The 17,427-nt window shown below is 35.7% G+C and overlaps 1 protein-coding gene across 6 annotated transcripts in view; it reads right to left on the bottom strand.

Moving 5' to 3' along the window:
* ELF1 (E74 like ETS transcription factor 1) overlaps nucleotides 1-17,427 on the bottom strand; it is a 138,216-nt gene that overhangs the window by 62,512 nt on the left and 58,277 nt on the right. The window contains exon 1 of one of the 6 annotated variants that reach the window (XM_074191759.1): nucleotides 323-8,304. The exons of the other annotated variants lie outside the window; for them this stretch is intronic. The gene's annotated coding sequence lies outside the window, so the exon portion shown is untranslated. Of the gene's footprint in view, nucleotides 1-322; nucleotides 8,305-17,427 lie in introns of those variants that run through there. 6 annotated transcript variants of the gene reach the window in all.

The following is a 17,427-nucleotide window of genomic DNA, read 5'->3' as shown; positions in this document are numbered from 1 at the left end:
CTCTACCCTGCCTTTTGATACCTTCTTACATTCATTTCAAAAAACTGAGGGATTGGGGGATACCTTGTATCCTTTTATAACACCACTTGTTACCTGTATGTAGGTTCTTTTTAAATCAAGACTTAAAACTTTCCTCTCTCACTCACTGAGAACACAAAACAGTTTGAGTTTTTTGGAAGTGTACAATTTAGTTTTTTTATAGAAGAAAAACAAACGTTTTCATATTGAGGGTCTATCTTCCTGTCACCTCCCCTTCAACCAGTTCGGCTGACAATGAAGCCCCACAGTTCTGCGGCCTGAAGAGAGCCTGTAGCCATCTTACCTTTGCTTTGATCACCTTAATTTTTTTAAGTATCAGTGAAATCCAAGAGAATAAGTCAGCTCCCCTTCAACACTTTCTCCTTTCCTTGACGCCAGGCTGAACAACCCCAGAACACTCTTAGGGCGATCTGCAATGACTCATGGTCTGGACCTGAAATTCCAGTTCTTTTGCATTGCTCTCTCTTTCCTTCATCTGACTGCCTGGCCTACCTCGGATCCGATTACACAGTACCAGCATTTGTAGCACCTTGCAAAACAGCGAAACATATCACATACCTAGATCTGTCTATACCTGTTGGCCTCAGAATTAACCCTTTAAAAGACTCTATTCTTAAACTGCAAGACTTTAAAAAGAAACTACCAGCAAAAGTCCACAATAAGCAAGGGCAGTTATACTTACCGGGTCATTAAGAAATGTTTTTTTTTCCCCACAATAGAATAAAAAATAAATAAGCAGTTTTTTTTAATTACAGACTATTTGATAACCATATGAAAGACTGGTCCAAATAATCAATCAGGAGATATGTAAACTAAGACAATTCTAAAGTTTGACCAGAAAAGATTAAAACAGTCAATATTAGAGGGACTTCAGGAAGACAAATGTTAAATAGGCATTATGGTAGAGTTGTAAACTGGTTCAATCTTTCTGGAAAATAAGTTGAATTACACAGGAAAAATCACTAGTCTGTTCATAACTTTTGCTCCAGGGCTCCTCCTATACAAGGCTCAAACCTCCAAGTCAAAAACAGAGGGAAAAGCCACGCATATATTAACACAAAAGTAATCTGCATGGCAGCAAAAAATTGGAAACAGAGTGAAAGTCCCCCTTGAAATGAGGATGACTAAACAAACTATTATAGATGAACTAAAGAGAAAATTATAAATGACAAAAACCAAAAATTCAGAGAACCACAAGAAACAGGGAACACAGATTTAGGACCTGAAGGAACCTCGGGGGACATACATTCCAGCTCACTCATTTTACAAGAGAGGAAACTGAGACCTAGAGCTGTTAAGGGCTTTGCCAAGGAAGCTAGAGCTTAGCCTCATATGGACGGGCACATTGTGAAGTAAGCAGAATTGAGTAGGGTCAGGAACTGGGCTAGTTATTTCATTTTTACAAGGAACTCTCAATTAAGGTAAACTTCCTCAACCAGCACTTTCTCTGCAAGTTAGTCTTAGAGAGAGGAATTTGAAGAGACTTGCCCAAAACTACCAGGGTTATAAGAATTAGAATCTGAAGCCAGGTTTTCCTGACTCTCAAGGCTGGTTCCACTATGCCAAGTTACTTTAACAAGGAGACCAAAGAGAAAAAAAATATGCACAATTACAAGAAGGTAAAATTAAAATACTCATCTTAAATAAAATGCTGAGTAATGGTAATGACCAAGATAGAACAACAAACATGAGAAAAAATCAACCCCCTTCTTTCTTTAGTAACTAGTAAATAGCTTAGTAAGTAACTTTTTTTTTTTTGCAAGAAGAGTATGTCATCATGTTAACATCTAAATAAGTGATCACCATTTCGGTTGTTTTTTAAATAATTTTTCTTTGTTATATGTGGAGCACATGGAGGGGATATATATCTGGATCTGACTAATATTAAAACATAAAGCATGAGAAGCTTATCACATACAAAAGAGAAGATTTTTTTATAAAAAAATAAAGTCACACAGCCCAAACTTTTTATTCAGGATAAATATTAAAGGAATTAATAATCAAACGTGTATCCAGCATTGCTTTTCTCATGATGCCCCTCTACCTATCTGGAAAAAACTTGCCTCTCATGGGAATCCAAAATAAACCTCTGACAAGAATGCACACTATTCAGAGAACACATAAACCTGTTAAATGCCCTCCACAGCAAACCTGTTTGGGCAGTCAAAGCAGAGATCTTTTCTCCTAAAAATAGGAACTACCCTGTATGAAACTACCCAAGTTTGCTTGTAATTGGTTTATTTGTTCTGCCATTTGTAAGTATCTAAAAACTCTTACTTATAATGTCAAAATTGTAAAAAACTGAGGTCCAGAGAAGGAAAGAGATTTAAATTGTCTAAGGTCACATGGCAAATTAGAGACAAACTATTTAGGTTTCTTGATTTGAAGTCTAGAACTAACACCAAGCTACACACACACATACACACACACACACACACAAACCACAAACACACTGCCCTAAAGGATCTTACAAATATTAAAGCAGTCATTCACCAACTATAAATACTTCAAACATCCATGATTTTATTAATGTGGGTTTTCCTCCCACTCGTGCAGATGGTGATAATCCCTCTGTAACTTAGATGATCTTAAAAATTCATCATCTTGCCAGCATGAAATGGGTATCTCTGAACTGAGATTAAACTAGTCCTCACATCAGCCCCTAGGCAAAGTGCTTTTAACAGTTATCCTAAGCTAGAATCTTGCATCTGAACTACTGAATGATACTCTTAGTGTGTATGTGTATTTGAATATAATCAGTAGCCTCCACAGACTACCTTCACTCCTTCACTCTGCAGGATGAAGAAAAATCAGAGTAAATCATGCTGAGTTGGCTAAAAAAATGTTACATAACCTCATCAGGGCCCTTTTACACTTCCCTAATTGCCTCACTACCAGCCCCAGCACAGCAGCTTTCCCAAATCTTTTTATCTTTCCTAAAAATTCCCCATGGCTCACTCTACCACCAATTTGCGAATGTTTCTCCTTATTTTACTGGGGAAAAAACCCGAGGTCTTTCACCAACAGCTCCCTCTTTTTCCCCCTCATCTTTTTGCAAATAACTTACTCAAAAAGTGGTGTCTCCTTCACAAGGCAAGCCTCTATAGGCAAAAGAGGACCCATTCCAATCTCTTCCAACAGCCTGGTTGCCCCCCTTCAATCATCACTACCTTCTCATCTTCAATCTATCCATATTCCGCTGACTGCATCCCTATCTCCTACAAACATGTACCATATCTCTCATTCTCAAAAAAATCTCAATCTATCCATCCCCAATGAGCTATCTTCCCACATCTCTCCTTTTTGTGGATAAATTCCTTGAGAAGGTCTTGGGGAAAAAAGAGAAAGTCTCAGACAAGATCTTGTGCTCTCACCTCTGTACTCTCCAGTCTGATTTCTGACTATCATTCAACCAAAACTGCTCTCTCCAAAGTTACCTACTACCAAATCTAATGATCTTTTTTTCAGTTCTCAAACTTCTTGATCTTTCTGCAACCTTTGACATGGTCCATCACCCACTTCTCACTAGGTTTTCATTAAACCACTTCTCTCCTTTTCTTCTTACCTGTCTGACCACTCCTCACTTTCCCTTTAATAGATCTTCATTAAAGTTACACTTCTAAAGGTGAGTGTCCAGGGTCCTCTTTTCTTCTATAATTATTCCATTTGGTGATTTTATCAGTTACCATTCAATTATTATCATGAATTCCATTATTATCTCTATGAGGATGATCCTCAGACATACCTAACCAGTCCTAACCTCTAGACCCTGGACTATGTATTTTAAATATCTCTATTCTCAACATACTCTTCCCTCTTCCTAAACTTCCCTCATAATGTTTACCTAGGTTTCATCCTCAGGTCCTTACTCTCACTACCCATATCCACTAGGATGATGTCTTTTGCTTTTACCTTCCTAACATTTCTCCAATACACGCCATTATCTCCTCTAACACTACCACCACCCTTAGAAAGGACTACACTATTGTAACAACACCCTTACTGGCCAGTCTCCCTCCTGAACAGTTCACCCTCCTCTCAGCTGCCAAAGTAATCTGGTCTGTCTGATAACCCATCTGACCATGTCATCCCCCTACTCAATAATAAATTCCAGTGGCTCCCGAGCACCAGTAGAATCAAATATAAAATCCTCTGTTGCATCTCAAAGTTCTTCCTAACCTGCCACTCCTTGCAGTCTTATGTTATTTTACATCCATCCAAAAGCTGCTGTCCAATGACCCTGACCTTTTGGCTATCCCTTTCACAAAGACTCCAGATTCTACAGTTATCCTAGGCTAAAAGAAAGATCTTTCAAAGAAAGGCATATCACTGCTCATGCCTGCAGGGCTCTCTCACCTTCATTCTGCCTCTGTCTTCAAGTAACAATTCAAATCCCATCTTATACAAGAAGTCTTTCTAGATTATCCCTTAATGTTAGTAACATTCCTCAATTGATTCTCCCCATTTTATCCGGCCCCTATCTTGTTTGCTTCTAAAATAATTGATGCAACTCAAGACTATTAAAAGTGGGGAAAGACCCACATCCAACAATGAAAGACAGTGTTAAAAAGATCTTTCTTTTAGGGGCGGCTAGGTGACACAGTGAATGGAGCACCAGCCCTGGAGTCAGGAGTACCTGAGTTCAAATGCAGCCTCAGACACTTAATAATTACTTAGCTGTGTGGCCTTGGGCAAGCCACTTAACCCCATTGCCTTGAGAAAACCTAAAAACAAGACAGTGCTCTATAATTAAATTTAATCTGCATTCAAAATGCTATAGGAAGGGGAAGGAGGGCAAGAGCCATCAGGGAATCCTTGATAAGAGCAAAAGTGTAATCATGAAGAATGGGACTTCAGAAAAGACTGGAAAGACTTACATGAACTGATGCTGAGTGAAGTGAGCAGAACCAGAAGAACATTATACACACTAACAATAACACTGGGTGATAGATGATCAACTATGATGGACTCATTCACTTCAGCAGTATAATAATCAAGGACAATTGTAATTCTATTGCAATACCCTTGCTGGTCAGTCTCCCTCCTGTACAGTTCACCCTCCTCTCAGTTGACAAAGTAATCCAGTCACGCTTACAGCTCATCTGACTGTGTCAACTCCCTATTCAATAATAAATGGAAAATGGATGAAAAATACCATCTAAATCCAGAGAATTAACTGTTTAAATGCAGCTCAAAGCTTACAATCTACAGTTCTTATTGAACTGAATCTTATATTATGTCATTATTTTTCTGGTTTTTCTCTTCTGTTTGGATTTGATTCTTCTTTCACACCATGATAAGATGGATCTATGTTTAACATAGTTATACATGTAGAGGCTATATTAGATTGCTTTTTGTCAGGGGGAAGGGGAAAGGAAAGAAAGGGAGAAAAATGTAGAACTTAAATCTTTGTAATGTTGCATGTTGTTGGAAAATAAAATAAATAAAAATATTAAAGAGCTGAGGATGGGGAGAGAGAGAAGAAGAAAGGAGGGAGAGAGAGAAACTTGAGCTAGGTGATACAAGATAAAAGAAGACTTGGATGAAAATGGGGAAGAAGTGGGCAGGATTCCAGCAGGAATGTAAGCAAAACATGAAGGTAGAAATGACTAAAGCCATGTTCATGGGACAGTTAAAATGACCAGCTTGACAAGAGCAAAAAAGGTTTGGTTTGAAGAGGAAATAAAATTGGGTAAATAAAGTTGGGTCCAAATGAGCTTAAATTTATAGGGGAAAATGAAACCATGGAAGGTTGTTTGGTTTATGGGGCTGGTTTCTTGGGTTTGTTTTGGTCGTTAGTTTTATGTGCAAAAGTTTACGCTGTTTATGACTACAAGGTCAAGGCATGACATATGATTATATTTAGTACATGTGTGATTTATCACTTAAGGAACTTCAATTATTCCTGCTGCAAGCCTTATTTCTATCCTCTTCATTTTACAATTTACCTGACGTAAAAGGGAAGTTATTTGATTGAATTTTCAAGGGCCAATGTATATGCCACACCTGCCCCTATAAATATTTTCTTCATTAGGTACTTATCCATTAAAATCCTATTCCAGTGTTCCATATCAAGGCATAAAGATAACACTAAATTTTTCAAACTTTGTTGAAAAAAAACACAAATTCTAAGCAATCCTGGAGGACAATCTGGTAGTGAACTATATGTCTTCTGTCCAAGCACCAGCCCAGCTAATTCAGGTCAGAAAGACTTAGCTCCAAGTCAGTTGCAAGCAATAAATCTTTCAGCCACAACACTAAGGGCTCTACCTATATATATATATATTCTCTAAGCATTAGGCTTAAAAAAGTGATTCCCAAGTCAATTTTTTTCTTTTTTCTTTTTTTTTTTTAGATTTTTTGCAAGGCAGTGGGGTTAAGTGGCTTGCCCAAGGCCACACAGCTAGGTAATTATTAAGTGTCTGAGGCCGGATTTGAACTCAGGTACCCCTGACTCCAGGACCAGTGCTCTATCCATTGCACCACCTAGCTGCCCCCCAAGTCAATTTTCAAAGACTGTCCCAGGGCATTTCATAATTAAAAAAAAACACCAAGGGAATTAGAAATTAGGAATGGTAGGAGGACAATGCTACAAACTTCAGTGAAATGATCACATTATGTATGATAGGTTATCCTATATCTTCCTTTCTCAATGGGTAGGGGAGAAGGGAGAAGGAGGATGAAACTATGAAGATGAAAATAAAAAAATAAAACTCCAAGGATAGGTTGTTGAATAAGTAGGAATCACTGTCACATGATATTTCTTCAGTTGCCACTCATCAGAGAGAAGGATGCTTTGGTGATGTCAAATAAGAGTTTTGACACTAAGGAAGCTTTGAAACTAGTAGACTGGCTACATTCCAGAACTTGGCATGTGCGATCTTATCATGTCAAGTGATGTGATTGAACTGTTGCAAGAAGCTGAATAAGATTTCTGTGACAAAGTCAAAGCTCACTACCCTCATAACGTCTGCTGATCAAAAGATACTTATATTGGTCTGGAGAGTATGACATTCGATCTAGGAGTGTTCATGCTTGTGAAAAATCTGATCAATATTAAGTGGACAAACTATTTGACCCCGGATCATTTCTTTATTAAGAATATAGTTCTATTTTGTAGGCTTGTTTTGATTACCTCTGAAAAATAAAAAATGAACTTGGCTCTAATAATTTAATGATATCAATTAAATTACCTTTAAGTAATTTATACTGAGGATTTTTGAGGAATTTAGATCAACACATGACTGCAATTTACCTCGTTATCTTTTTTTTAAAAAGTAATATAGCATGATTGCATAGCCTGTAAACTTCCTCCTCTACACTTTCCACTCCCCACTACCAAGAGAGTCATTCTATATTGCAAATTAATTTTAATAGAAATAAAAAGGAAAAACAATTGGGAAAACATACATTTAAAAATTTTAATATATATGCAGTGTTCTACACCTATAGAATTTTCACCTCTAAAAAAGAGTCCAGGAAGGTATCTTCTCATCTTTCTTCTCTTTAATTTTAAAATCTTTATTTTGATTGTTTTGTGGTCACAATTCCTTCCATTTATATTACTGTAAGCATTTTTTGTGAATATTGTTTTCCAACTCTGTTCATTGTAGTTTCTGTAAAGAATGCTACAATCACCTTCTCAATTCTTAGGAAATATCCCCTCAAGAATGGTTGAACAAGTTATGATATATGAATATGAAATACTACTATCCTATAAGAAACCATGAATGGTCCGACTCTAGAGAAACATGGAAAGAATTACAAGAACTGATTCCTGAGTGAAGGGAGCAGAACCAAAAGAGAACATTGTACACAATAACAACATTGTGAGTTAATCGACTTTGTCGGATGCAATTCCTTTCAGTAGTTCAGAGTTAGGATAACTCTGGGAGATAAAACAAAACAAAACAAAAAACAAACTACAGAATATGAATAAACACTTTTAAAAATTTTCTCTTATGTCTTTCTTTCTTTCCTGTCTCATTGGTTTTCTTTCTTTTTCCCGAGTTCTAATTCCTCATACAGAAAATGACTAATCTGTAAAACATATTAAACACAAATGTATATGTACAATTTTCACCAGAGTGTTAGAAGCTGAGGGGAGGAGAGTGGGAAGGGAGGGTGGAAGGAAATTATGTAACTTATAACTATGCATATGCATCTGATGAATATTGATAAACTTTCATAATATGTAACTAGAAAAATAAAATATCAATTACAAAAAATTAAAATAGAAATATTAAAAAAAGAAACATCCCCTCTAGAAGTTTTGTATCTGTAAATGTTTTCATAAATAAAATCAAAAGATCAATGAACTGAGCATGCAACTAAAAAAGCTAGACAAAGAACAAATTTTAAATCTCCAATTAAATACCAAATTAAAAATTCTGAAAATCAAAGGAAACATTAATAAAACTGAAAGGAAGAAAACTATTAAGTTAATGAAACTGAATTGCTTTTACTCAAAAAAAACCAATGAAATAGATAAAGCTTTGGCTAATTTGATTTTTAAAAAAGAAAACTAAATTACCAATTATCAAAAAATTAAAATGGTGAATTCACCACTAATGAATAGCAAATTAAAGCCATAATTTGGAGCTATTTTGCTCAACAATATGTCAATAAATCTGCAAAGTGAAATAAATCAATATTTACACAAATATAAATTACATAGATTAATAGAAAATAAAATAAAATACTTAAATAACTATTTTAGAAAAGGGGATTGAATAAGCCATCAATGAACTCCCTAAGAAAAAATTCCTCAGGGCCAGATGATTTCAAATCTCATAGGTAAACATTTGTAGTCTCACAGGTAAACATCTATGGAGTCAATAAAGTATGTCCCTGACAAATACTTAGGACACCCAGATAGAAATGATTATCAAAGCACCCACTCCCCACCCCCCAAAGCCAGACTCTCTCTCTTTCTTTACCACCCACACCCAGGACAATTAAACTAAGAAAAGACAATGACCTTGGGACCATGATCTGGGTCTTGGGATGTACCAGTTCTGAGCAAATATGGGGCTTTGAGAGAGTTCAAATAAGTGTTCAAAAATAGAACCTATGAAAGCCAGGAACAGCTCAACAGCATGAAGTGCAGGTTCCAACATAAGGAGGAACAGGGTTAATTTAGTATAATATGAATTTAATCCGCAATGGGCTGCAGAAAGAAAAGTAAAAAAGACATCCCCATTCCTGCCCCCCCCAAAAAAAGACCCAACTTTCTCACACTTTGAAACTGCCTAGGGCACATCTCCGGGAACAAGACGAACAACCCTGCCAGTGCTAGTTCTTCCCTCCAGTAATCCACCAAGTCAACAAGTCTTTATGAAGTAGAGATTTCGGCAGGGCCTCTACTGGGGTGACAAAGGATTGGAAAACTAGTCTCTGCCCTCAGAATCTCCCAATATAATGAGAGAAGATAAATAACCTAGTACATCAAACTATAGACATGTTCAAGCAAAGAGAATCTCAAAGGAAAACAAGGTTCGGAAGAAGAGAGAAAAGTTTCTTGCAGAAGGTTGGACTTTAGATGAGGCCAGAAGAAAGAGAGGAAGAGGGGAGGAGGAGGGCGAATGTCAACAAAAAGGCAGCCAATGTCAACAGTTCCCAGAGGATTTGGAGGGCAGAAGATGCAAGAGGACTAGAAGGGTAAAAAGGACTTAAAAGCAAACAGAGTTTATATTTGATCCATTGTTTGTCAAAGAAAGGGACATAGGAAGACCACCTTAAGTGGAGGGTGATCGGTTGTGGGAAGATACTGGGAATAGGGAGACTAAGCGAAGAGTGAAGAAGAGGCACCAAGGTGAGGTGGGGTCAGAGGAAAGAAGGGATTGCACCCCAAGAGAGGCTGGGAAAGAGAATAACAGACCTTGGAAATGGGGGGACTAGGGAGAGGAGGAGTCAAGGGTGGCTGGGAGGTTGGAGGAACACCTGCTGGTGTTGGGGAGCCTGGCAAGGGGGAAGGGTGTGAGGGAAAAGATAGGGAGTGCGGTTTCGGATGGTCAAGTTTAATACACCAATGCAATATCAAGTTCCAAAGGTCCAATAGTCATTTAGAGATACTGGAGCCACCCTCCAGACTGGAGACTAGAGATCAGGAGAGGGTAAGGCTGAACAAAGAGATTTGGGAATCATCTGCACAGAGAAACATGTTGGGTTCAAAACACTTTAAGACATTATAATCACCTTTTGTTTTATTTCTAAGGGGAAATAGGTTCTAAGTAACAAAAAAATTATTTTTAAAATATGGAACAGCTATTACTATATTAGGAATATACATATTCCTATATAACACACACACACACTCCTATATAACACACTTCTACCCCAGGGAGCATGGCGGGGAGTGACATTCTTGGGGTCTAGGGTTGAGAAACACTTTTTGTCCATGAGAAAAAAACATTCTAACTGTAACAACAACATAATATAGCTTCATTCCTAATTTCTGCTATTATTTAATCTGTATCACATATTTTAGAACTAACTGTATACCTTCTTGTGCTGTTTCTGAATTAAAAGATAATGGAGGGCAGCTAGGTGGCGTTAGTGGATAAAGCACCGGCCCTGGAGTCAGGAGTACCTGGGTTCAAATCCAGTCTCAGACACTTAATAATTGCCTAGCTGTGTGGCCTTGGGCAAGCCACTTAACCCCGTTTGCCTTACAAAAACCTAAATAAATAAATAAATAAAGATTAAAAAAAGATAATGGAATGTTAGAAGACCCAGAAAAGAATTTTACGATCATCTAGTAAGTCCAACTTGGAAGCAAAAATGCACAAGGCTCTCCAACTCCATTACTCTCCAGTACTGTCTCCACTGAGATCCTAAATTACTTCAGAGTAGGAGTTAGAATCTCACAATTCTGCATCTCCCATGATGCCTAACATAAACTCATAGCAGTTGCCTAACAATAGTTTTAGAATTTGAAAGTAACTCAAATGAAGATACAACTTCTAAGGAGTATTCTATATTAAACACCTAGGATAATCAGAAAGTAAAAGAACATCTTCCATTTGTTAACATTAAACTTATCCTTCTAAAGTTATGTTGATGCCTATGTGGTATAAAGTTATGAAGTTTTATTCTATAAAATAATTTTACCTGTTCAAATTTCTTCAATACAGGTTAAATCCTAATATTCTGAGAATTCTACATTATATGGGGAGCACAAGTGAGTTTGAGATTTGAGAGCTCATGTACAGAAAGTATGACAAGCATTAAAGGAAATTTCCTTACCTCAAGTGGTACCTGTCAAGTTTTTCATAAGACATCCTCTATATAAATTATAATATGTAACATGTTATATTATAGAATGTGATATAATAGGATATAACATGTATTGATATGACATATACCACATAATCATATACACATCTGAATACAAAGTACAATCTCAAATTTTGAAATGCAGAACATTCATGCAGGATTTCACATGTTCTATAAAAGCAACCAAGTCATTCATTCAATGGAAAACACCCACACAAGCTTATAACACTCAGAAACTGTATAAGGAGTAGCCTTGGGGTGGCTAGGTGGCACAGTAGATAGAGCCCTGGAGGAGTACCTGAGTTCAAATCTGACCTCAGACACTTAATAATTACCTAGCTGTGTGACCTGGGGCAAGCCACTTAACCCCAATGCCTTGCAAAAAGAGTAGCCTTTATAAAACTGGCAAAAAAAAAATTTGGCAAACACTGTATTCTCTTAATGAAAAAACACCACAAAAAATTCCAAATGGAGATATAATCTAATCTAAAAAGATCATACCATAAACAAATTAAAGGATGAAAAGGTATCTTTTATAACCAAAGGGAAGAAATGTTAACCAAACACCAGAAAAAGATCACAGAGATGACACAATGGTGAGAATTAGTTCAAATTCAGCCTCAAAGAGACTTAAACCTCTGCCTGCCTCAGTTTCCTCAAACATAAAACAGGGATGATAACAGCACCTACCTCCCAAGCTTGTTATGAGGACCAAATGAAATAATATTTGTAAAGCCCTTAGCATACTGTCTGGCACAATGGAGGTAATAATTGCTCCTTTCTTTCCTTCTCATAATAATCATAGACTTTAGAACTGGAAGAGAGACCTGAGAGGTCAGAGAAAATGGAGAATTTTGAGTATATAAAATTGTAAAACTTTTGCATAAGTAAAATCAATACAGTCAGAACTAAAAGGAAAAGGCAACAACGGGAAAAAAAATTTTGCAATAGATATCTCTGATAAAAGTTGGTGATTCAAGACATGTAAGGAATTGATTCATATAAGAGCAAGAACCACTCTAGCACAAAAAAGGAAAAAGATTTCCAAAAAGCTAGTAACAACCATATTTTTAAAAATCAAATAATTAGAGCCAGTTAAGTAATGTATAGTCTATGACTATATGTAAACAGAAAGACAAAGCAATTAAAACTGAATGCTGTGACATAATAATCAAGGATGGGGCGGCTAGGTGGCGCAGTGAATAGAGCACCGGCCTTGGAGTCAGGAGTACCTGGGTTCAAATCCAACCTCAGACACTTAATTACCCAGCTGTGTGGCCTTGGGCAAGCCACTTAACCCCATTGCCTTGAAAAATCTAAAAAAAAAAACATATATAATAATCAAGGATGGCTGCAAATAAGAGATATGAGAGGACCTTTTTTTTTGCAACAAGAGGGACATAGGGAGGTAGAACACTACATATTCAGTTTCAGACTTTTTTAATATGTTGGTTATTAAGCTGAACTTTCTTCCTCCTTTATTCTTTCTTACAAAGGACTACTCTATGAAGAGGGAAGTGAGAGAGAGCCATCAAAAAACTGAGATAATAAACAAAATATATCAATATTTCTTTTTTAATACTCATTAATAAAAAGAATGCAAATTAAAACAATTCTGATCAAAAATTTCAATGAGGAATGTGCATATGGATGACAAACACACTAATGCAGTATTGAGAGAGCTGCCAATTGACTCAACTGTTCTAGAAACAATTTGGAACTATCCCCTCAAAATTACTAGATTGTATAGCCTTCAATCTAGTCATAGCACTAGCACTTGTAGGCAAATAGTCCAAAACAATTAAAGATAGAGGGAAAAGATTCAGCATCAAATATTAATAGCAACACTGTTTTAGCAAAAGATTGGAAACAGAAGAAAGTCTGAATAAATCGTAACATAATAAACTGGTTTTAATATTATTATGTCATAAGAAATTACATGATGATAATAATAGATGCCTAGAGTGAAATGAACAGAACCAGAATAATTTAAAACATGACTATGAAATAGTAGTTAAAAAACCAGGAAGACCTTTCAGTACTCTAGCCAACTCCTTAAGACTATAAAGTTGCAATCTGCAATCTGCAATACTTTGAAAGACCTAAGAACTCCAACCAATGCAATAACTAATAACTACTCCCATGTTCAAAAATTGTTTATAGCACCTCTTTTAGTAGTGGCAAAGAATTGGAAATTGAGGGGAAGTCCATAAATTGAGTTATGGTCCATGAATACTATGGAATACTATTGTTCTATAAGAAACCATGAATGGTCAGACTCTAAAGAAGCATGGAATGATTTACAGGCACTAATGTTGAGCAAAGAGAACAGGACCAAGAGAATATTGTACACATTAATAACATCATTGTGAGTTGATCAACTATAATGGATGTAATTCCTCTCAGCAGTTCAGAGAGCTAGGACTGGGAGACCTATTATGGACAATGGTATCCATATTCTGACAAAGAAAAACAAAACTAAACTAAACTAAAGAATCTGAATGGACAGACAGCACATTCACTTTTTTTAAAAAATTTTCTCTTATGTTTTTCTTTCTTTTCCCTTAGTCCTAGTTTCTCATACATAAAATGACAATCTGTATATGTGTATGTATATGTACAATGTTCACTAGAAGATGGAGGAGGAAAGGGAGGGTGGAAGGAAATTATGCAACTAATATATGCACATGTATGTAGATGAGTTTTGAAAAACTTTTATAGCATATAATTGGAAAAAATAAAATATCATTTGGGAAAAAGAAAAACTTCTCTTAAGTTTTTCCTTCCTATCCCATGGTTTTCTTTCTTTACTCTTAGTCCTAATTCCTCATTCACAAAATGACTAATATGTAACCATGATAAAAAGAAATGACTATGTACATCTTTTACTAGTCTAGAAAAATGTGTAACTTATAAATATGTAAGTGGATGAATGATGAAAAACTTTCATAACATGTCATTAAAAAATACAATAAAATATCAATCAAGAAAGAATTTTGGTAAGAATTCATCCCATAAATTAAGTAGAACTAAGTGATTTTTTTTCCCTTTAAATTTTGGGGAAAACCACATTTTTTTTAAATTGGATGATCTATTTCATGACTACTTAGAGGTAGACTATCAATACATATTCCTAGGCAAGAGCAGGCCTGAATTTAAAGTTAAGCCTTGATCTTCATACTCAGATAAATCTCCTAAACTCAGCAATGAGGACTCCTCCCATGTGGTAAAGCTTGCCTAGTGGAGGCAGCTCTTACCTGGGTCTCCCAGAGAAAGAGGAGTATCTGACCCACAAGCAAATCACCTATCCTCACCTAACAGGATAACAATAGTACACATTAGTCCAGTGACTATCCCTTGGCCTGATTTCATGATCAGTCTTTCTTTACTGCTCATTTTCTTGAAGAAATCCTGCTATTCAAAGTTTCTTTTATGTCAAAAATTCTGACCAAACTGCCACAGTCCCTCAGTTGCCAAATAATACTAATTTTAACTGTTATGAGACTGCAATATTTAATTCTAGCCATATATCATTCCCAAAAGAATTCTGGTTATTAAAAATATGGGTTTTTATTTCTGGCACAGAGACTGCTTTCTTCTGAATAATTCTAAGTTCAATTCACTGTACATTTGTCCTCCCTACCCAAAACACAAACGCAAAACAAACAAAAAACCACAAATTCTTGAAGAATGGAAACTGTATCATTTTTCATCTTGAGTTTTTCTCATGGGAGGACCTTAATGAACACATCAGAATGAAATGCAATTTAGTTCACCCCCCTCACCTAGCACTATAATATATAACTCAACTTTACTCCTTCACACCTCAGCAGTTTCTTCTGCCTCTGATTGGAGGGATAAGCTTATTTTAGAGTTTTGCATGATTGTTACTATTTTTTGTATTGAGGCAATTTAACGTGGTTAAAGATACTGCTAATAATTTGTTTCTAACAAAATTGGACAAAATTTATATCAACAATGCGTCCTTTGACTTGATTATACTAGCATTTTGGCAAGAATACTGAAAGATAAGGTAACAAAGTAAAAACTAAGATGTGACAGAAACTTATCTGAAAAAACAGTTGTTAAGGTACTCTGCTATAATGTAATGAATTTTTCAATTTTTTTCTTTTTTTTAGTTTTTGCAAGGCAATGGGGTTAAGTGGCTTGCCCAAGGCCAAACAGCTAGGTAATTATTATGTGCCTGAGGCTGGATTTGAACTCAGGTACTCCTGACTCCAGGGCCGATGCTCTATCCACTGCACCACCTAGCCACCCCATTGTAATGAATTTTTAATACAAGTTTTATTTTCTTTCATTTTCTTTTTAGCTGCAGATATTCTCTATGAGTTGGAACTGACCATCTGTGCTTCTCATACAGAATATATGAGATGAAGCATACTTCTGTCTAAGAGAAGGTAAGCAAAAGTTTCATTTCCCTTGTGACTTTAGATTATTACAATTATTTTGTTATCTCATATTTCATTATCTTATTATGTCAACATGAAAAATTCAAATGTTCAGATAAACACCACCTCAATATTTTTACAGGAACTTTGTTTTAATAAATGTGTTATTTCCAAAATATTCTTGAATTCCCATCATTGAGTTTCCTAATGATGCCCTATACTCATTGGACACTAATTTATCAAAAGAGCTAGAAAACCTGTCACCACATCTAATTTTGATCAATATATAGCATGGAAACAATGTAAAGATTATCAGACTGCCTTTTGTGGAGGGGGAGAAGGGAAGGGAAGGTTGGAGGAAAAAATTGTAAAATTCAAAACCTTACAAAAAACAATAGGTAGACACTATTATATAATTGGAAAACAAAATATTAATAAAAAATAAAAACAATAAATAAACACATCAGAAGAAAAAAAAGATCGCAAAATCTACAAATGAGGTGGCAACCAAATAGCTTCCCAATGATGTTTATAAACATCAGAATTGAGAAACCTTCTTTAGATCCTAAACCAGATGGCCCTTTTATATAAAACCATGTTTCTGTATCAGAATGTGGATATTTAGCATTTGTGGGAGAGAGGAGACCAAAGGAGACTGGGTCTCCCTATCTCACCCATGCTGCGAGAGCTACATGTGGATCCATTCCCAATGTCCCACCTTAGGCAGCCTGGTACCCCCACCACTCTCTCTCCTGAGGGTTCATCATATTAATGTCAGACACGAAGGTCATAACTCCAGAGTCCAATGGATCTACCAACCTTAGCAAGGATCATACCAGAATGACACTTAGAATTTTTAAAGGGCTATGGTTGAGATTTTTAAATATCCCCAGTTCATTTTAACAAGGTACAGTTTTTATTAATTCAAAAATTTTCATTTAAGCCCCAACATATGAAAATTTTTTTAACTGTTTTTCACTCTCTTGCTTTCTTCACTAAAGAAGGCCACCATTTATAAATATATATATATATATATAAAACCATACTATGCATATTTCTATTTATCAGTTTTTCCTCTGGAGGTGTATAATATTCAACATCTGAAATTTAAAAATATTTTCTACTCTCACAATTTAAAAGATATTTCATCAAAAACAGGCAATAAAAGTAAAACATAAAGGTTTTATATAAGATGATATTTGAAAAACTAGTCTCCCTTATGGAAATTTATTTTGTGCATCTGTGCTTGTTACTCTAATAGTGGTTTAACTGACAGGAAACTGAAAGGAAGACAGAACACACAAATGTCAACTATTTCCTGCCCTCTTTACTACATCTTCAGATCTACTGCATCACAGTGAGAGAGTCAGAAAGAAAATATCACAGTTAGTTAATTTAATAAAAAATTATTTCCAAGTTGGAGACTATTATTTCAATATGAAAACAAACACTTGGTTTTTATTCCTCCACTAGTTTTATTTTAGCTGCAGAAAAATTCTTAAAATCACAATTACAAAAATGAAGTTAACTTTTCTACTCCTATATGTAGAGATTCTGTAACGTGGATACCTCTAAATCAAGAAGTCTTTCCAAAACTCATTTGGTTGCCAAAAGGTGGCTATCTCAAAGGTCAGAAATTTCCTCTTCAAACTGAGTCCTAACAAGATTATCTGGTCTTTAATTTAACTTCTCTTTAATTTAA

Source organism: Macrotis lagotis, chromosome 6, assembly GCF_037893015.1.
Source record: "Macrotis lagotis isolate mMagLag1 chromosome 6, bilby.v1.9.chrom.fasta, whole genome shotgun sequence".
NCBI classification, from domain to species: Eukaryota; Metazoa; Chordata; class Mammalia; order Peramelemorphia; family Peramelidae; genus Macrotis; species Macrotis lagotis.
This window is presented reverse-complemented; position numbering and strand designations above follow the sequence as displayed.